This window comes from Oreochromis niloticus, linkage group LG7, assembly GCF_001858045.2.
Source record: "Oreochromis niloticus isolate F11D_XX linkage group LG7, O_niloticus_UMD_NMBU, whole genome shotgun sequence".
NCBI lineage: Eukaryota > Metazoa > Chordata > Actinopteri > Cichliformes > Cichlidae > Oreochromis > Oreochromis niloticus.
This window is the reverse complement of record NC_031972.2, coordinates 34,393,220-34,415,988: the sequence shown is the minus strand read 5'-3', so window position 1 is coordinate 34,415,988 and position 22,769 is coordinate 34,393,220. Positions and strand designations below refer to the sequence as shown.

The window sequence follows — 22,769 nt, the reverse complement described above, 5'->3', positions numbered from 1 at the left end:
GCTTGTCTAAGGTAGTGCAGACATCCTCATTTGTTTCCGAAATTTCAATCAAATAAAAAAAAATTGAGTCATTTCTAAAGCTTTGGGACTCTAGAGAATCACAGCGAAAGCCATTATCCACAAATGCAGAAAAACTGGAACAGTGATGTACCTTCCCAGGAGTGGTAGGAATACCAAAATTACTTCAGCAGTGCATTAATGACTCATCCAGGAGATCACAAAAGAACCCACAACACCATCTAAAGAACTGCAGGCCTATTCTCCTCAGTTAAGGTCAGCATCAAAGTCCAGACTTAAATCCAATTGAGATGCTTTGGCATGACCTGAAACAGGCCGTTCATGCTTGAAACCCCTCAGTGTGGCTGAATTAAAACAATTCTGCAAAGAACAGCGTGCCAAAATTCTTCCACAGCGGTGAGAAAGACTCATTGCCAGTTATCACAAATGCCTGATTGCAGTTCATGCTGCCAAGGGTGGCACAACCAGTTATTAGGTTTTGCGGGCAACAGGGCCAGGTAGGTCTGGATAACTTTTTTTCTCTTAATAAATTTAAAAACTGCATTTTGCATTTACTCAGGTTATATTTGTCTAATATTAACATTTGTTTGATGATCTGAAGCATTTAAGTGACACAAATATGCAAAAAAAAAATAAGAAATCTAGAGGGAGGCAAATACTTTTCCACAGCTCTGTAAAAGTTAGTCCACAGTTTGTCAGAAGGAACTCTTTTAACTAGGTTCAGGTACTGATAAAAAAAAATGCATGTAATACATGATAAAGTTAACTAACACGTAGTTAGTTTGAATTTTAGAGATCTAAAGAATAAACTCTTGAACTCCTTTAGAGCTAATCCAGTATCTAAATGAGTGATATCTGACCCAAGCAGCCGACTGGCTAACGCTTCAGTGTTTGTACTTTGACTTCAGACAGACTGAAACAAGTGTTTTTTCTTCTACGTGTGTGTGTGTGTGTGTGTGTGTGTGTGTGTGTGTGTGTGTGTGTTAAGCTGTTTGGTAGAAAATGTTGTGTTGCTGTTTTTCCATATTCTGCTCCAGATGGAGTGACCCACTTACTGGGAGAGAGGGAGAGAGAGAGAGCGGCTCTGTGCCATTTCTGGTGACTAATACCCCCTCCACCCACACCTCGACACACACACACACACACACACACACACACACACACACACACACACACACACAGAGCTGTATCGGCGTGTTCGCAGTCATGTTGTTTCTCTGTATTTCTGCTCTCTGATGGTTCTGTTTGTTAAAAATAAAGACGTTTGTGATTAAACGAGTGTTGACAGTGAACGTCAGCACCTATTATTGTAGTTTTACATGTTTTCTGCCTCACAAGCCCTCGGCCCAGCACTCTCTGCTGCTTCACGCCGCCTTTCTTTAAACATGAGAACCAAGAAAAGAAAGAGAATGCTCCCAGTCTGAGAAAAAAGAAATGCTTCACTGTATTTATTAAAGGGCAAAAAGACAGCAATAAGCCATCATCAGTGTAGTTTAAGACAAGCAACAATCATAATATAGAGCAGCCAGGTGAGATTCCAGTACCAGTCAGAAAGCAGAGATCTAATTACATAATGATCTGCAGAAAAAACCACCCCAAAGGCCAACAGTTATAATCATAAAATACATTTATTTAAAGATATAGCATCAACACAGTACTATTAAAACCACTAGTTAGTGTTTTGGAAGGCTATAAGTTATTCTGTAAGTTAAAGATGAGATCCAAACCAAAGGCACTTTTTTAGATGAACTTCTCAAACAGAGTAAAGAGAATTTTTAAGTTGATTTGTGGTCTTTTGATCAGGATTCTTACATTAATCACATTTTCCACTCCACGCGCTGGTTCTTCGTCCTCCTGTGTTAATTACACAGAGAGGAAATCAAGGTGTTATTTTCATTTCACCTTAATTTGGACTGTACAGAAACTGTTCAAACTCAAACTGGAAACTGTTCAAGGAGGCTGAGTATTTGAAGTCACAGGCTCAATTCTGGAAAGACCTGCTGGAGGAAACCAGACGAGGCCATTTCTTTTTCTCATACTTTGATCTGCTGTTTCTTATGTGTTTGTAAAGCACTTTACAACCTATTATTATTATTTGCAAGATAAATGACTGATCAAACAGAGCTATAGGCAGACTAATATAAACACATTAGCACAGGGAAAGTGTAGGATGAGGGTTAGAGTGTTCTCAATAAAAGTTCATGTTAAGGGAGACAGACACCAGACAGAAGACTAAGATGAGGTTAATCATTATTATGTACCTGCATGGCTTGGATTAGTCGAAATGAAGAAGTCTTGATCCTAATAATGCCCACAACAAAATGTTATTGGACATTATTGGTCTTCAAACACTGATCTTAATGACGTTCTGCACATGAATAGTGGTGATAAAAAGCCAGAGAGAGCGAGAAAGATGACTGAACAGTTTTGGGTGACTACATTTTAGAAAACAAGATCTTCACACTTCCAGAGGAAACACAGTCATCATATACACCTTTACTAAACAGGCAGATATGGACGCTAAACACATATCTGCATAAATATTCATAGTTTTAATACCCGAAGCTTTCTTTGTCTGTATGGAATTTGACAAAGAATAATAACAAGCATAGAAAAAATGTATAGGAACAAGTTATCGACCCGCCACGGTCACAGAATGCAATCATAATATCCTGTGCAAAGGATAACTTGTACAGATGACAAATGTGGTATACATACATAATACCATGGCACCTTTGGTCTAGTCATGAGAACAAAATATCAACAAAACAGAGGTCAAAATCCAACATACCCACAACTTACAATAATGCGGCCGTTTAAATACAGCTGACTGTATAACACTGAAACCTTTTCCTTTATATTCATTTTTTAAGTATTTTACAGCAATCGGATTCACACAGTACCACTATAAGAAGGAGAGAAATTTTGGTATTTCTGTGTAGGCTTAAATTTTCCAACCCAGTTTACGGCAAAATGTGTAATAGACATGCTGGTTCACTGTGTCTGTTTCCCACTAGGCCTTTCCAAAACTTGAAATGTACACACATGAAGAAGTTGCAGCTTCAGAGAAGGAGGTTGGGGTGGCTAGATGGAACCACAAAACCATGATAATAAAACCTTTTAACCAGGTTTTATTATCATGAAAATAAAAATAAAAGCCAATTTTAATCCAAATATTTGCACAAAAATAGCAGATACAGACAGTGACAGATACACTTCCTGTCGCCGATGGGAGGAAGACATTACAGTGGAGGCATTGCTGCTACAAGACGATACTATTAAAAGAATTATTAAAGCCTCAAACAGCCGACTGAGGTTTTGTCTTTCAGGGGTATTTCTTTTCCAGTGATTTATAATATTTTTAAAGTCAGGAATCAGGGTTGTGTTCAGATGAAGATGAAGAGATAGGATATGTAAATCTGATTCATTTCAGCATCATGCTCTGACCGCTGGATCGGTTGGAAGCCCTGCCCCCTCCCATCTGCAGGAAAGTCAGCATCCATCCACTCAGGCGTCTCCTTTAATTCAATCTTTCTGCCTCGTTAACTATTTATGAGACTCACCTGAGGCGTTGCTGGGCCCCGCCCATTGTTAGTGTCACGTTGAGGTGACAGCAGCTTTCATGTGAGGGCATCTTAGGAGCGAGAAACGATACAACATGGTGGATGTCAGTGAGGATCTGATGGAGAGAGGAGATCCGAGTCTGCTTCATCTCCTCCGTCAAAACTGATCACCAGTGTCATCACCTGAGCCCACCGCAGGGATGAAGAACATCCATCCTCATCATGACGTCTTCATCAGAAAGTGCAGTGATAAAATGAACACGTCTGTGACACCAGTTCTAACACCCACAGACAAGATATGTAGGTTTACTTACCCACAGACACCAGTGTTACCCAGACCTTTTATGAAATAATAAAACATCCACTACAGAAAAGTTAGGTTAGTCTTCAGAAGGATGCTTTGGAAGTTTTCTAACCGAATGATTTAACCTGGAAGTATCTGTGTGGCTTCCCTAAGAGCTGTTTGATTTCTCCAGATACTAAGGAAAGGTGCACCAATGCTTCCTTTATTGCCTCCTTTAACAGATGATACGGGGAAACATTATAAGCTCATTCCTGCTCATTGTGAAGTCCTTTCCTTGCTTCACAGGTTCAGAAAAGTTCTCTATAAATAAAGTTAATGACATGTTTTCATGACATGTCCTCATTTAGGTGGTTTCCGTATTTCCAACTTTTTAGGATTGTCATTAATTAATTCAGAGATGCTGAAAGCTTCAATAAAGGAAGACTTAAAGTGCATACAAGTGAGAGACAATGTTATTCTTTCACGAGTGGAATTGGTGGGCTTAAGTCCAACTTGATAATTAAGTGGTATTTTTCATTGGGTTGTCTATATTTATACAGTATGCATAAGACAATAATATTCAAACTTAAGGATCTAAGATGACCCCAGCTTCGTCCCACAGTCCAAACATATGAACGTTAGGTTGTGGCTGTAAGTGTGACTATGACAGCTCAGATAGGCTCCAGTCTTGGGTAAGTACAAGAAAATGTCACGAGCTGTCATCCTGTCATATACATACCAGACCAGTTGTGGTATACATATTAAACATAGCCACAACTAATAATGAGACCAGTGCATGTACAAGTAATCTTTGATGGGTGTCTCCTTTTATTTATCCTCCTTTTATTTCTGCATGTAGAGTGACACTGGGTGTGTTTAACCTAATCCCCCAACGAATATGGCAAACTTTTAAGGATCACATGCTTGAAACCTTCGGTTTTAATATGCTGGGTACTTGTTATTCTCCATGTGATTATAAGTTTCAACCATTAAAATGTCATGGAATATTCTGAAATATATATATATATATATATATATGTACACACTTGGATGGAATAAAGTAGTGAGTTAGAGTTGTTGTTTGACGTGCTGGACATCCTAACCATTTTCCTCTCCTCTGAAGTTGATGGTTTGGGTCCTCCATGCCAAAGTAGTGGCACATCTGAACTTGTACTTACGTACAGTTCTTGGATTCTGTAGTTATTTGTAAATAGTTCCAAGAGACCTTCTCAGCTTGTGTAAATCTACAATTCTCCTCCTTAGATCTTCACTGAGTTCTTTGAACTTTCCCATTGTTCTGAGTATTGGTCAATCCAATGGGCGCTGTCAAACAAATCCTTCTTATGCAGGCCAAGAGAAACTACCAGCTGTAGGCAATCATGATTGCGAACAAGAAGTTCACAGACCTTTGCCTTGCTAAGTTTAAAGACAATGGAGAATCTTCAGCACCACTTGTATATTTGAGAACATATGTGTACTTTTCATCCTGTGTGGATTAGAAAAACCTAAACTCAAACTTGTGCACCCAGTTTTTGTTTTGTAAAGTGAGAGTAAAGATGTATGTTGTATAGTCATTCCACCCTGGAAGAAGAGCAGACCCACAAAATCATTAAAAGCCAGAAAACACCCTGACATTCATGCCCAAGATAAGTGTTTGTAAACTTCTGACCGCAGCTGTATGTTCAGCTTCTCTATGTGAGTCCACAGCTGGGCAGTTGTGCAGATAAAAACCATCTGATTGGTTTGTTCCTCCTCTCTCTCTCCCTGTTGCTCTTTCCCTTCACTTTCTGTTGATGTTGTTGGCTGACTTAAAGGGTTACTGCCTGTTACATAACCACACACACACACACACACACACACACACACACACACACACAGTGAAGTTTTCAGCTGTTTCTTTGTTTGGTGTTTGGGTTTGATGTTGCTATGGTGACACTGACTGGAAACAAAAACACGGGCAGAAAATTAAAGGCAAAGCATGACAGGAGACGGTGAAACACATCTGTAAACATTCATAAACAGGACTTTCTTTCTTCACACAATGAATGTTTATGTTCCCGTGACTGATGCATGCTGGGAAAGCATTTCTCTTTTTTAGTACAGGTAATAATGAGTACACGGAAATCGTCATTCAACAAAATGAATGAATTATTGAAATGAATATTAAGCAGATGATTGGATGATTTTGTGAGTGAAAACAAACTGCTGGTGGCTGCTGCAGCTTATGTGTTATGTAACCCATGTTTGTTTGTTTGTTTGTTTACTGAAGAAAAGAACAATGTTTCTCCTTTGAAAGCAAACAGCAGATCTGACGTGTGAAAACCAGCAAAGATCTGAAAGAATCATTTGTAGAAGCAGCGTTATCCTGAACCTGATGGAGAGATGAAGGAGGGATGATGGAGGTGTGCAGGGATGGATGGAAGAAAGTATTATTGGCTCTGTAGTTGCTTGAGGGTGACTCAGATGCTCCGCCCACAGACACGCTGAGTCACCACGAACCGCCAAGTACTCCGTGAGTCTGTGTGTGTGAATGTACCTGATTTAAATGTCAGTAAAGTGAGAAGCTGACTCTTTCTCACTGTTTTTTCCTCCTCCTTCTTTTTCTTCTTCTGATTGGTAGATGTGACTCTGAGTGGAACACACACTTTAATGTTCTCAAACATAACGAGCAGCAAACTCGCTTACCTCCATGCTGGAGTGATGGTTTCCAGTATCTTTTAAGGCTGAGTTTCCACATATCCTGCTGGTTATTTGCTTTAAATCATTTGGATAAAGACATATTTACTGTTCTGTCTTGGTTCTAGCAGCAGGAAATTTGTGCTGAAATCTTAGACCAATTGATCAGTTTGTTGATAGTAAAGAAAATTAATCAGTGGCAAGCATAATTAGCATCTGATTTACCTGGCATTCTGGAGCAGGGCAACAAGTAAAAACATCCATCCAGAGTGACCTGAAGAATGAAGTGAAGTGAAGGATTAACCACATGAAGAACAAGCACTGTATCTTACCCTGGGAATGCACTGCATGAATCTCTTTGGTTTTCATCTTTAAATCACAACAGAAGCAGAACTGAAGCATCTAACCTGTGCACAGTCTTTTATTTTGAAAATTACCAGACTCTTTGCCATTCCTGTGTTTGACTTCTTGCTGTTCCATCAAAAGTAGATCCAGGTGCTGTGAGCGGAATCGATATGTACTTACTTTGTTGCACTGTTCTGAGCAATGCAACATATCTATTTAGGCATCATGTGCTTAAGTAGTGCATGAATTTGAGCACTGTTGCCAACATGAGTCTCACTAACAGTGCTACAGGTACTGCACTTCCATGTAGAAAACTGTGCCTAACAGATACTATGTAATTACTAGGTGCTTCATATATATATTTATTTTATAATTAGAATAGAATAGAATAGAATAGAATTCAACTTTATTGTCATTGCACATGCACAGGTACAGGGCAACGAAATGCAGTTTGCATCCATCCAGAAGTGCTTTAGCCATGATATAGATATATTACAATATATATTAGCAATAATATAGATATGTAAGTATATTACAGAAATGGGTCTATTATGGTATGTTATAATGTACACGGTATGAAGTATGTTATGAATATTCTATAACTATAAGTATGTACAGGCTGTAGTGAGTACAAGCTATGTACAGGCTATGAACAGGATATAAATATGGAAAACTATACAGAATATGAAATAAAAAACTATACAGCAATATGGGATATACAGTTATACAGAAATGTGAACTATGCAAGTTATGAACAGTTGTAGTATTAAAAATTATTGTATGTACAGAATGATTATTTACACAGAATTATACAGTAGTGCAGTTAAGATAAGTGAGATATGTGGATAATTTCTACAGAGGCTATATAAAGTGCTAGTGGTTGTGAGTGGTGGTTCAGTCCATGTTATTATTGTGTGTTTGAGGGTACAGTTGTCCATTGTGTGTGTGTGTGTGTGTGTGTGTGTGTGTGTGTAGGTGGTTGTGGGTGTGTGTATGTTCAGTCCATGAGTTTAACGTGGGTCAGATGTCAGGAGGCAGATTACCAGGTATTTACATTATACTTAATAGGTAGTACGTACTTACATAGTGTCAGAATTTCTTTGTGCATTATGTACATATTTGTCATGGTCTTTCTAAGTAATACTATTTATTCATCATTATTATCATTATTATTAATATTATTATTACTGTCTTTCTGACAAATAAATATAAATATAACCCTTTAAAATGTTTCAATAAAAAAGAGAATGTAGCTTGACAGTTCTGAGTGGCAGATACAACATTGTAAATAAAAGAGGTCCAAGAATAGATCCCTGTGGAGCACCACTGGTATTTGAAAGTGGACTTGAACTGAAACATATCTGTATTTGTACATTTACATCGTACATATGTTTAATTTGTGATTGCTAGGTAATTACTATGTACTTAGTAGGTGCTTCTCTAAGCTTTTAATATGACAGAACAGTAGAAACTGGGCAGAAAAGCTGAGAGAAAGAGACAACACTGAATGGCCTGAGGCAGATTTGAACCTGGGTCTCTGCAATAGCCTTATAGTACATGGATCCCCTGCTTAACTCAGCAAGCTATACTGGCGCCCCAAAGCATCAGTCTCATCTAACACCTAATGAATGAAAAACAATACAACACAAGTAAATCCAAACCATCGGTGAATCATTTTTAAACTCTCTTCCATCCGACCCTGTCACCTTATTACGACTCCTCTTGGTCGTAATATGCAGTCTGATATTTGAATCTCACGTGTTTCTTTTTGTTTGTTTATTTGTTTCAACTGAATTCAAAAGTTGCCACATATTGCTCTTGCTGTGTACTGCCCAAACATTTGGACAAATATTTGTCCTGCAACAGATGTTATTGCTCACAGAGCTCTGATCTTAGGTCTGTTTGGGATAACAAAAAGCTGGAAAAGATCTAAGATAATTTTATTGGACATATACTGCAAAAACATTAAGAAAACTTTCATTCTCTTGTCCATACTTTTACCCGCATGACTCTATGTTCCCATCCAGTCTTTATTTAGTAGTCATTTGCTTCTCTTTGTGACTAATGAGCTCAGACTGAGGTTACATAAAGCTTCTGTTTCAGCGAGGCTGTAGCAGAAGGGTCCGGACAGGTATGCTCCTCGCCTGTCACAGCTCGTCAGATGGAGCCATAGCGAGATGCCATTACTCGTTTGGCATGCTGCAAAAAAGTAAAGGGGCACACAAGGAAGTTTCTTAAAAATACTGAGAGAAAAAAAATATATAAACCTTACATGTTTAAAAATAAAAAGTACCTGCAATAAAAAAATGACCTTAGAACATGTGTTTTTTGATTAGTAATTGTAATAACAGTGTTAAGCTTTGTAAAAGTACAAAGATTCATTTTTGAAATTTCTTCTCTAACTTCAAACATTCTACCTGCAATGCACCAGTCAGAGCTCTGGACATAAACCTGCTCTCTGCTATAAAAAAAAAAAAAAAAAGACTGTTGACCAGTATTAGATCTTGAAACCTCAAACTGTTGTTAAATTCAAGCATACCAACAACGTGGTTACAATAGTAATCATGGATTTGACTGGGAGTTGAAAGTGTCCTATCTTAAACTCCAGTGTTTTATGGATCTTCATCAACCCTGAGGTACTAATAGCTCTGAATCTGTGGCCTTAAACAGCTCTGTATATCACTCGAGTTCCTCCTCTGCTCCTTATAATTATTATGACTGCTAGTGATTTCTAGCACAAGTTCACAAGTAAAGATAACTATATCACAGTAATGTATTCATATAGTTAGCAGTGCAGTTAAATCAACACCAAAGCTTATGTATGTGTATCAGACAGCTCCTTCAAAAAATTATCAGCTACTGATCACATCATGCTTGAAATCAATTCAACAAAATGTATTTATATATCACAAAATCACAACAACAGTCACATTGTGGTGGACCACTAGAGGGCTCCACTCACACCCAGTGTTGCGGAAGTGTGTTCCTCTGTTTTGTGGCGCGATATGAGCAGTTGATGTGAGAGACTAATAAAGAAAGAGTGAGAACTGAGAGCTCTTTGTCGTTGATGCTTACCTCCACATTGGTGACCCCTGACTCGAGCATGCAACGGGCCGCAGATAACGCAGACTCTGCTATGGATGCATCAGCGGCCGCCGGTCCTCCGCCTCCTGTTGCAGCTACGTTCGCTGTGGCGCTGAAACTGCCGGACTTTTGGCTCCATGACCCCCCGTCATGGTTCGTACACGTGGAGGCTCAGTTCGCCCTTCGCGGCATCTCGGCTGACGACACGAAGTATCACCATGTGGTGGCCTCGCTCGACCCGCTGGCCACCCGTCACGCGATGACGCTCCTCCGGGACCCACCCGCCCAAGGGAAATACGCCGCCCTTAAAGAGCTGCTTCTTCGGCGCTATGCCCTCTCCGACGCTGAACGAGCCAAAAAGCTCCTCAACCTGTCAGGCTTGGGTGGCGGTACCGCGCTCGAGCTCATGGAGAACATGCTATCGTTGCTCGGGCCGGATGATGGGGGATTCCTCTTCGCCCACCTCTTCCTCCGCCAGCTACCGGCCGCCGTGAGAGCTGTCCTCGCAAACTACGGACTCGCCGGCGGCGCCTTCCACGCCTCCACCTGCCTCCCCCGGAGCATCCGCCCCCTTGCTGACGGCAGGGATTGCTACACGCCGGCACCGCGGAAAGAACATCTGTTTCTACCATCAGCGTTTTGGTGACAGAGCGCGCCGCTGCCTGCCGCCTTGCGCTTTCACGGCCCAGGGAAACGGACCCGCCAGCGCGCCGTAGCAGCCGCGACCGCTGGTGATACAGAAAGGCTGCTCTTCATAGAGGACTCGCGCTCCGGAAGACGTTTTCTCGTGGACTCCGGCTCCCAGAAGAGCCTCCTTCCCCCTACTGCTGCCGACGGACTAGCAGCGAACTGTGGGCCGCAGCTCCTAGCAGCTAATGGCTCTCCCATCAAAACGTTTGGGGAAAGGTTGGTGACTGTTTGTTTTCATGGCCGGGATTTCCAGTGGAACTTTGTTGTTGCCACTAGCTCTGTACCTATTTTAGGTGCTGATTTTCTGTGCGCTCATTGACTGCTTGTCGATGTTGCTAACAGATGTTTAATTGATGCTCTCTCGTTTTCTTCGCTACCCTGTTTTCCTCGGGCCGCCGAACCCCTGATTCGGGCTAATGTAGTGACCTCCGGGGATGCTTTTCAGTGTTTGCTTTCGGAGTTTCCATCGCTGTCTGTCCCTGATTTCTCTGGCACGGTAACGAAGCATGGGGTTGAGCATTATATTCCCACGGTCGGGCCCCCGGTGTTCGCGCCGCCTCAACCCCGCGAAACTGTCCGTCGCTCGGGAAGAGTTTGCAGCCATGGAGCGCCTTGGCATTGTACAGCGTTCGAACAGTGCATGGGCCTCTTCGCTTCACATGGTGCCCAAATCGGACGGTCGGTGGCGGCCATGCGGAGATTTCCGCCGTTTAAATAATGCCACGGAGAATGACCGTTACCCCATCCCCCACATTCAGGATTTTTCTGCCAATCTCGCCGGAACGTAGATTTTTTCTAAAATTGACTTGGTGCGGGGGTATCACCAAGTTCCCGTGCACGCCGAAGACGTTCCTAAGACCGCTGTCATTACCCCCTTCGGCTTGTTCGAGTTTTTGCGCATGCCGTTTGGCCTGAAAGGTGCCGCCCAGACCTTTCAGCGGCTGATGGACTCAGTTTTGCGTGGGCTGCCGTTCGTTTTTGTTTATCTGGACGATATATTGGTGGCCAGCTGCTCAGCGAGCCAGCACGAGTCCCATCTGCGCCAGGTTTTCCAGCGTTTGGCAGCGCACGGCCTGATCATCAACCCTTCCAAGTGCCAGTTTGGTTTGCCTGTTCTGGATTTCCTCGGGCACCGCATTTCCGCTGAAGGTGTGGTTCCGTTGCCCGACAGAGTCCAGGCCGTTTCAGCTTTTCCGCGCCCCACGTCGGTCAAAGCGTTGCAGGAGTTCTTGGGGATGATAAATTTTTACAACCGCTTTCTCCCCAGAGCTGCCCACCTGCTACAGCCACTCTATGCTGCCTTAAAAGGTAAAACAGCCAAAGATCCGGTTGACTGGCTGCCGGAGCGCGTCCATGCGTTTTCCGCAGCCAAGTCTGCGCTGGCTGACGCCGCCCTGCTGGCACACCCGCTTCCGTCGGCGGAGATCGCGTTGACCACCGACGCGTCCGACGTGGCAGTGGGTGGGGTGTTGGAACAGCGGGTTTCAGGTCTCTGGCAACCGCTCGCCTTTTTCAATCGTACGCTCCGGGATGCCGAACGCAAGTACAGTGTTTTTGACAGGGAGTTGCTGGCCCTGCACCTCGCGACACGACATTTTCGTTTTTTCCTCGAGGGTCGCAACTTTACTGCATACGTTGACCACAAACCTTTGACGTTTGCGATGTCCAAGGTCTCTGACCCATGGAGCGCACGCCAGCAGCGCCAGTTGGCAGCCATTTCAGAGTTTACCACAGACATTCAGCACGTGGCTGGTAAGTCCAATCACGTCGCTGACTGTCTGTCACGTGTGTTGGTTTCTCCAGTGTATGTCAGCATCGACTACGCTGCCATGGCCGCCGAGCAACGTGCTGACCCGGACATCCTGGCCCTTCAGTCAACGAAAACAGGCCTCGTGCTGGAGGACACCCCGGTGTGGGACGGCGGTCCGCACCTTCTTTGCGACGTTTCCACCGGCCGCCCCCGCCCGGTGGTTCCCCTTTCGTGGCGTCGTCGTGTTTTTGACTCGGTGCATGCCCTCTCTCATCCTGGCGTCCGGGCCTCGGTCAAGCTGGTCAGCGCCAGGTTCGTTTGGCCGGGCCTTCGCAAGACGGTGAAAGAATGGGCGGCGGTTTGTATCCCATGCCAACGCTCGAAAATCCACCGGCACACGCAGGCACCCCTCGAACCTTTCCGTATCCCCGGTAGGCGTTTCGATCACGTTCATGTGGACCTGGTTGGTCCCTTGCAGCAGTCATAGGGTTTCCCGCACCTTTTGACTGTGGTGGACCGCACGACCAGGTAGCCGGAGGCGGTACCCCTGGCGTCCACGACAGCGGCGACGGTGGCCAGAGCATTTTTGTCGACGTGGGTTTCACGTTTCGGTCCCCCTGCTGACATTACCTCGGACAGGGGCCCCCAGTTTGTTTCTGAGCTTTGGTCTGCCATGGCTGACGGCATGGGGGTCAAGGTCCACCACACCACAGCATACCACCCGCAAGCTAATGGGATGTGCGAACGGTTTCACCGGTCTCTTAAGGCTGCGCTCCGGGCTTCCTTAACAGGTGGCGACTGGGTCGACCGTCTTCCGTGGGTTTTGCTGGGATTGCGTAGCGCGGTTAAAGAAGACCTCGGGGTTTCCCTGGCTGAACTGGTCCTCGGCCAGCTCCTCCGGGTCCCCGGGGAATTCTTGCCTGAGAGCCCTCCCCCATGTTTTGATACCTCTTTGTTGCCTTTTCGCCCCCCACGAGACTCATTTCCTGTTCCTGGTCCTGTGCACCACTGCCTGCCTGACACTTTTGTTCCGAGTTCGTTGGACTCTGCTCGTTTCGTTTTCGTCAGGCACGATGCCCATAGGACTCCGCTGCGTCCCCCATATGACGGGCCATACAGGGTTCTTAAACCAGGCAACAAACATTTCATTTTGGACTTTGGCGGTCGGCAGGAGGTTGTCTCTGTTGACAGACTTAAGCCTGCACATGTTCTGCATGAGGATCAGGTGGCCCCGGCCCAGGCCCCTCGCCCCGGCCGCCCACCTGCCACCGGGCTGATGGATTCTGTTTTTTCCCCCAGGAGCGACCCACAATCTACGGAGTCCGAGTCGTCTGCAGCTTTTTCTGACCGCCAGTGCCAGCCTCGCTTCCGGGCTGGGTTGCCCTCTGTCAGTTCCCCACCCCCCCGGTTCAGCCGTTCCGGACGTTTGCTTAAGCCCCGGGTCCTGGACTAGTTCTGCTGGGTGTTCGGGGGGGGCATGTGTGGTGGACCACTAGAGGGCTCCACTCACACCCAGTGTTGAGGAAGTGTGTTCCTCTGTTTTGTGGCGCGATATGAGCAGTTGATGTGAGAGACTAATAAAGAAGGAGTGAGAACTGAGAGCTCTTTGTCGTTGATGCTTACCTCCACAACATCAAGCCGGTCTATATTTTAAGGTAAAGACCCTACAGTAACAGAGACAAGATCCCAACAATCAGATGATCCCCGTGAGCAACCCAGAGTCGAAACAGTGGATTCGCTACACCTGTTAGTGGTACTGAGATGTTGCAAATACTTACAGAAAAGTAATCTTTTTCACAAATATGTAAAGATCTAAAAATCTACATATGTAGTCATATAGTGACTGCCAGTTTGTTAAGACAGCTAATTTACCAAATCATCCCCAGGAGTTTGGATAAGTTAGCCAACCTCAACTACTCATGATGTGATTTTTCGCGGTGAGAGTCAACAGGCATGCTAATTTAAGCTAAGGTTGGCCAGAGAAAAAGAAAGCTCAAACTGATTTGATCTCAAAACTCTCTGTGAATTAAATGGTATTCATTTAGATAAAACTGAATTTCTTCTAACTAATCTTAGCTTACTTTCTTTCACTAACAGACTAATCTTGGTTATTGGTATTAAAATTCTACATGAAACCAATTTAGTGACAGCTTTTATCTCTATGTGGAGTTGAGTCTGAGTTGAGTTGGGATACGATTGTTTAATGCAGGGGTGGGCAACTCCAGGCCTCGAGTGCCGGTGTCCTGCAGGTTTTAGATATCACCCTGGGTCAACACACCTGAATAAAATGATTAGTTCATTACCAGGCCTCTGGAAAACTTCAACACATGTTGAGGAGGTCATTTAGTAATTTGAATCAGCTGTGTTGAATCAAGAACACATCTAAAACCCGTAGGACACCGGCACTCGAGGCCTGGAGTTGCCTACCCCTGGTTTAATGATTAATAGCCTCTATTTTTAAGTAAATCATTGGCTAGCATAGCACATGGTTGACCCTGGAAGTAGATAAATGGCACTGTGGCACTTAGCAGGAAGTATAAGCATAGCATGGTTTTGCTATTCATGGAAACTTTCATCCTTCATGTGCAAATCAATACACAAAGGAAGGTATAATTTTTTAAATTTGCATCAGTCCATTCCGACATTGACAATAAAAACCTTCTACTGCTTCCGCTGACTTATTTTTTATAGTGTGGTGTTGAGAGCATTTCTTCCACTGAAGAAGAACATCTGACTTGGAGTGTCCCGGCCTCATACTGAGACACCAGGTCAGAAGGTCACCAGAGACTCCTCTTTCTCCTCCTCGCCATTACTCCGTCCAAACGCATCAGCTCCTGCAGGCGCTCCATCTATTTTACTCTCTAAATAACAACAGCAGCTCATTTCTCAGTTCCGAGCAGCCGATTCGGCTGCTGGAACGTCAGTCCGGATTAAACCATGCTGAGGTCTGATCTCATTTTAGCTCTGACCTCCAGGCTCCAGCTCACATCAGATAGTCTGCTTCAGAAAAGCCAGGCGTCCACATTGGAGAAAGAGCCCCTGAGGGTGCTGTGAAAATATTAATGAGACAAACTGACTTCTTATTTAAAGCCGCGACCTAAAGTGGACTCACCTGCAGTCCTGAGCTGGTGTGATTAACTCAACTGACAGGAAGTCTTTCTGCGAGCTGAAGTAAAAATGTAGAGCAGTAGTTTTAATATCTTGTTCCTACCTGTTCTAAATCTTTTGAGTAAAACTGCTGAAAGTATAATATTACATTTACATTTGATATTTTATTTTTCAAAGGATTTTAACTCTTAAATATGAAGAAGCTTTTTCTCATTATATATTTATTTCTGAAACACTTAAACTGAGACACTTTCTCACTGGACAACATGGATACTGAGGCCTTTGTTCGCAGCACAACAACAAGTGCAAAGCAGTCATTCTTGGCCGCGTGGACTGTGTGTGGGCGTCTCCAAGCTCACCTGCTATTTCAGTTCATGTTGATGCAAAAACAGGAAAAAAATCTGAATATAGAGTGGAACATAAATGGGAGGGTGTGGTGTGGATCGATATAGTTTACTCTCAGACGGTCACATCGCTCTTTAGCAGCTGAGTCAAATAGAGTGATAAAATGCAGCAAAGCAAATGAGGAAACAGCTCCTTGGGGGAAAATTTATTGGTGGCTGATGGTGCAGAATAGCAGGGTGTAAGCACAAATCTACAAGGGACCATTAGGGACACATAAAACTCAGGCTTGTCTAGATTAGTGTTTTAAATTTAAGAGAAAAATCACAAAACATCGACAACAAAATCCCAAATCAGTGATCGTGATCATACAACCGTAGACTGCAAAATAATGACACGGTCACCAGAACATTAACCATCAGTTTTGGAATCAACGTTAATGTTTTGGCCAAAGTTAGACATCGTGTGACAATGAGTTTGCAAAGGAAGACACATTTCCCTGAAATAACCCAATACAGTTTTTACCCTAATTTGCCTGCCAGAAATATTAGATGGATATATCCATGATAATATCACTCTTTCATTCTGGACTCCACATTTTAAAGTTTTAATGTTAGCATTTTGGCTAACTGAGCATATTTTGACCCGAAATCTCAATAATATGAGATTTTAATCACTTTTGTGTGGACTTTTCTAGTCCATATTTGAAGAATTGCAGGCATATAGATGGCTGGATAGACGGATGGATTTAGATGAAAAATAAAACTAAAGTGAAGCCATGGAAACAGATGAGAAAATGGCGAAAGCAGCTGAACCAGTCAAAAATATTCTGTTCATTAACCCTCATTAAACCACTAAGAAGATTTAATATGCTCTGTGTGTGTGTGTGTGTGTGTGTGTGTGTGTGTGTGTGTGTGTGTGTGTGTGTGTGTGTGTGTGTGTGTGTGTGTGTGTGTGTGTGTGTGTGTGTGTGTGTGTGTATTCTTCACAGCAGTGTGTGTCGATGCATTTAGACAGCTGCCTTTTCCTCGCGGCTACACTGCTTGAAGCTTACAGAAACACACACACACATTCATATGGATGCTGTTTGTGGGCTGGCAGTGTGTTGCTGGTTAATCACACGCTCACGCTCAGTTCTGCACTGTGAAACACACCGATAGATCAGTTCTGCTTAAAAAATATATATATATTTGTGAGTTTATGTGTGAACATTTTGGGTTTTGTTGGAGGTCAATGTGATGAAGAAAGATGGCTTGAAGTCTTGTCTTTCCTTTTACTGTGGGGAATAGGCAGCACCAGTCCACTGCAAGAAATGAGGAAGCTAAAGTAGGATGGTGGAAAGAGGACTGTCCCCTCCTCAGTGCAGTGCAGAGTTATTCGGTCTCAAACCTGTCCAGTTTTTTGTTTTTTAAATAATGCCAATGTCGAAATGCCTCAAAACTGTTTCACATGGCCAGCAAAGACTTTAAAAAAAGAGTCAGATTCTATTGAAGTCTATGGGTAAATGAAAGTACTTTTCTCATGATTTATAACATCAGTAAACATTCCCTGGTGAGTTTATGGTCTCTGTCACTAGTTTCAAGTCTTCTTTAACAAAACCTGGTGTTCATTTTGTAAGCTTTCGTCTTTTTATTATTTTTCTCATTGTTTTTTGTTTTCGTTTGCAGGTACTTTCTCATTATTGTATTCAATTTCAATTCAGTTCAGTTTTATTTAAATAGTGCAAGAGCGCAACAACAGTTGCCTCCAGGCGCTTTATCTTGTAAAGATCCTACGATCATGCAACATTAATTTATTAATTGTAATTATTTAAAAATGATCATTTATTAATTTATTTCAGGTCATTCTTTGTAACATGAGCTACAGATCTGAAGAACTACTACTTGGACTCCACTTGGATAGCTTTGCATGATTCCCAGCTCAAAATTATCCTTCTTTTTCTTATCCTGGGCCGAGGTGTGACCCCTCAGTTCATTCTCTACCTGAAACAAACAGTTGTAGTTCCTCCCCCTTTAAGGCAATTTTGTTGTGATTGGCTGCTTGCCTTAACAAAAGTAAAAGACGAGATTGTGGGTGGGGCTTGAGGTGTGCCTGAGATGTATATCTTGTCTTTGAGAGAGCTCGTACAGAGCCAAGAATTGAAGAGACTGCCTGAAGCCTGAGCTTTGGGCTCACAGGGATTACTTGCTCTTACTTTGACCTCATTATTTAAAACTGTGGACATGTCTTAGATGAACATCCACCACTGGAACAGGAGTTAGATGAAGAAAAGCTCCACTTTAAAATACTTTAAAGCACTTTTTCTTTAAGCCTCATTCCTTTACTATAAGTTTTATATTGTTCCATGACATTTTAAATGTAGATACCTATAAACAGGGTTCTTTTTATATCAAATCATAAGACACTCGAGATACTATGAAGGGTTTCAAGCTGAAGGATGAGAATCATCCCTTAAAGTTTTGCCATATTTAACAGGACATTTTGGGGGCTCAGTGTCGCTCCACATGAGGACATAAAGTGGACTAATGCTGATAATGCGTTTGGTGATGGATAAGGTGAAGGTCAGTGTGAGAGTCACTGATTCTGCAGAGGAACACGAGCAGATCCTCTTCCCTCTGTGGGGAGATGTGAGGTTTGTCTCTGTCATTAGCATTAGTGTCGGTCTGAACGCGGCACATTAGCTACAGGTTTTACTGCGCTATAATTAATCCTCTTCACGCTCATCTATAATTCATGGAGGTGGGTTTTTTTTTTTTTTTTTGGTTTTTTTTTACCCCCTTTCTTGGATTTGGAACAGAGAGAGAGGCTTATTTAAATTTTAAACAGTTTGAGGAAAATAAGGTGGTGGTGCTGCTGGTGGTGTGTATGTGTGTGTGGGGGGAGGACTGTAATTAAACATGCTTTTAATGTTTAATTTTGTTTTTTAATCTTAAAGTTTTCCCCCGCTGCATGTCTCTGGCCTGTGGGGGGAGACTCGAGTTAACCTTTAATCCTCCAGAGCACAATAAACATGTGAAAAGCAACCCAGAATAACCCAAAGAACAAGAGTGAGATTCAAAATGTGATTAAAGATGCAGAAAGACTAAAATCCTCAGTGTTCAATCCTTTTAAATTTGTCCTCATAAATATTTAACATCATAAAGCCTTTTCAAATTAAAACAAGCCTTCGTTTCACATCAATCTGATGCCTGGAAAATGAAGTTAGCGCCACAATTACTGAGAATTGGATGATTTATCCTCCAAACATGTGGACCAGATGATTATACGCATGAAAACAAACATTATGGAGTTTCTCTCTGCTTGTAGTCCTGGACAAAGTTTATATCCACTGCTTGCGTCATCATTAATGGTTACATGCAAAAATACGTTTGTGTAGAGCCTGTCAAAAACTGAGTCCATCTGATCATTCAGCAGTTTGTAGACTTTTCTGTATGACTGCATCAGTCTCTCACATGACTGTGAAGGAATTTTGGCCGGCTCTTTCTACGGGAAACCATTCCAAACAAACGTGTCATGCACTGTCATGAACTTCACCTTTTAACATACTAACTGAGGCCTGTAGAGTTTGAGTCATATTTTGGGGCGAATTTGCTGGGACGAGATTGGCAGCTTGCTTTGATGCTGTCCACTTGTGAATCTTTCTAACTGTAGACTGCAGATTATTTGGAGATGGCCTTTATAAACCTTCCCAGAGTTATTGCTTCATTAAGATCATTGCTGCTGATGATTTTACCTTCTGTTGACAGACAGCTGAGATTTCTAGACCTGCAAAATCCCAAAATGTCTGCTTTTAAATAGAGGTGCTCACACCTGCTGGCAATCCTTTAATCAAATGAATTGATTATCAGCACCTGCTTATTCTCTTAATTTCTATGGAAGCAATGAGTTTCCACAGGACTGTAAGTAAAAAGAAACCAGAACTCAGTTTGGTTTAAAAGCCAAAGAAAAAAAAAAGGAGAAGTTGATCATAAACCAGCAGAGATGCATTTGTAATCAGGGAGTCTATGAATGCAAGTTTTTATGTCCATTTTAAACAATGTTACTTTATTAACGCTTCAAATGAACACCCCAAATAACTGGCCAAAGGCATTTCAAGATTGGCGAGCCTTGCAGCTAGCATGTTGTACAGTTTTTGAGATGGAGTGCCTCCTGGATTCAGTATGTTCTTGTCTGAAGTTCTCTTTGGAACAGGTGCAAATAATCTAAACTATCAAAGAAGTCCAAGACGTTCTCTTTTTAAATTTGATTTAAAATGCCTTTTCTTCTCACGGCATGATCACACGTAACCTAAAAAGCAGTTTGTTTCGGCCTTCATCAGGGAGTTAAACCGATTTCATGGAAACAACAGCTCCTTTCTCATGGTGTTCCCCCAGTGGCAAGCCTCCAAGGAAAAAATGATCAAAATATGAGGAAATTATTTAAAAAAAGAATACTGACAAGGATCCATGTACACAAAATTCAACCGAGTGATAGTTTACGATGTAAAGGTGTGTTTCCACACATTTTGTGCTGCTGTGGGATGAGTTTGGCAGTCTTCTTGTAGATCTGAATGTGCTACTTTGCTTGGTATAAAGTTCTAAAGTCTAAAAGCTTTTTTTGAACAGTTGTTAAGTCAGTGGACAAACTTACTTAATTTCTTCAAAGCTTTGGCACTGCTGTGAACAACTAATTAGAAAACATAAGAAGAACTTTAATCAAATGCGTTCTGTGCACAATAGCAATTCATCTTACATGCACAAAAATATAAAACCTCTTCTTGAACATTTAAAAACAGGAGGCTTCCACCCAGGGATGCATTCAGTACCAAAGATCAAGCTAATAATAGTTTTTGCTCAATAATTGTTTTACAAATCAAACCCTCGTGCTTTTTTTTCTTCTTCTCAAAACCCCCAGGAGCAGATCAGAGTCTAATCAACATGGATGTTTAAAAGAATCACTCTCAGAAACGCTCCAACATCCTCCTGCTCGGCGTTACAGAGCCGTGAGTCACTGCACTAAGGAACCCAGCGAGGGATGAAAGCGGTATTAGTGCCGGTTAATTCGTCCTGACAGTTGGAAATGTTAAATCCTGCAGGGGGCTCAGCTTAGCGCGCTCGCTCTCTGCCTAAGTAGGTTAAATACAAACCAGTGTGATCAATCTGCAGACACCAAATAAATCCTCGCAGTTGAGCCAAGCACCGGCTGGAGACTCCTGTGAGGAGTAAAACAGGAGTCGAACCGGAGCGTCCCGGAGCAAGGCAGCGAACCACCAGAGGCCGCTCAGAGGCGACCGGCAGAGGCAGGGGTGTATTAGGAACCAGGAGGACGGGGCGAGGACCGCAGGGCCTCCTACCAGCAGGAAACAAGGCGAGGGAGGATCAGAGGGAGGTTACACACACTTTCTACAAGCTTCATTATTCCTCAAGTGAACATTTCTGCATTTAATCAGGCATAAGAGGTCACATTCAAAAAATAAAACTATTAATGTGCTCCTCATTCATGAGTCAGTGCACTCTCAGAGAAACAGCTGCAGTGAAAGTCCTTTTCAGTCCCTACAGGTGTACTCTCTCTGCCAGCAGGCTATCAGGAGAACCTTAAAGCAGCCTATTAAACTGAAATAATCTGAACAACATTACTGATAGATGTGCATAATAAACCTTTTAGCACATGTGAGTACTCTGCTGTGGGCCACTTATGATCAGCTAGTGCTTTAAACTTTGCATTTTCATTAAAATAAGAGCATGTTTTTTTGTGTTTATGAAATTATAGAGCCAAATCCAAATGCAGATATATTTAATAACAAAAGATCAGCCATGATGTGGAGAAAGCATGCATAGTCCACTCTGAGCCCAACCTGTGTTTGTGCAAATAACCCTGGTTATGATATTTATCTACATTCTGTCAAAACCACACAGAACAGCTGGAGACCACAGGTTAATCACACCTGGATTAGGTCTAACTATGTGTGTCTTTTTTAAGAGCCAAAAAAAAAAAAATCTGCATTTACATTTTTTTTCTTCTAGATTTTGGAAAATATTATTATCATATTATATAATATAATATGATAATATTATTATCATAAGATTATATAATATCATTTTAATCTTAGATATTTAGGTTTCAGTCCCATTATCACAGGTGTACAACATCAAGGACCGAGCCATGTAGCTGCTCTCTGATGGCACAAAAACTGTAGCGCTCCAAACATCAGTACAGGATCGTCACAGCATCGAGCTCCAGCAGGTCTAAGAACTTTTGTCCACAAACTGTATACAGAAGATGGACATAGCCACGATAGTATCACAGACTGATTCCTGACTTCCAATTTTTGGTCATGTGCCGTAGGGTTTTTATGAAGCCAGAAGTGAATGTATTTGAATGACAGTGTGGAGTTAAGCTTGGTTGGAAAGGTACTGTCACAGACTGTAACGATGAAGATAGCAGCTGATCAGGGTTCAGTAACAAGCGCAGATAGGTAAAATCCTAAAATTTAACTCATTGAAACTGCAGCCCTGACTTTTTGGATGGTCTGTCAGTACAATTGACTGCAGTTGATTGCATTAGAAATGCTCTTAGAGGCTCCAGCACCACAAACACAGTCCTGTGATTGGTGAAGCCTAGCAGACAGCTAGCAGCTACTGCTGCTACCCACTGGCTCACCAGGCAGGTGAGTCATACACAAAAAAGTTCACCCACTGCACAGTCATGGAGGGAAGCTAGTTTTTCAAGGACACATCTAAAGGTTTTAGATGTGTCCTTGATTCAGATTTAAATTGCTAAATTACCTCCTCAGCATGTCTTGAAGTTCTCCAGAGGCCTGGTAATGAACTAATCATTTGATTCAGGTGTGCTGACCCAGGGTGACATCTAAAACCTGCAGGACATCGGTCCTTGAGGCCTGGAGTTTGACACCCCTGCGCTAGAGGAACTG

At 42.5% G+C, this 22,769-nt stretch overlaps 1 long non-coding RNA gene across 1 annotated transcript; it reads right to left on the bottom strand.

Moving 5' to 3' along the window:
- Positions 1-20,528: 20,528 nt before the first annotated feature.
- LOC109202852 (uncharacterized) lies at positions 20,529-22,667 on the bottom strand. The gene is made up of 2 exons (XR_002062815.2): positions 22,624-22,667; positions 20,529-21,187 (listed from the first exon to the last, which is right to left on the bottom strand). It is a non-coding gene; the product is annotated as an uncharacterized LOC109202852 (long non-coding RNA).
- Between the last annotated feature and the right edge of the window lie 102 nt (positions 22,668-22,769).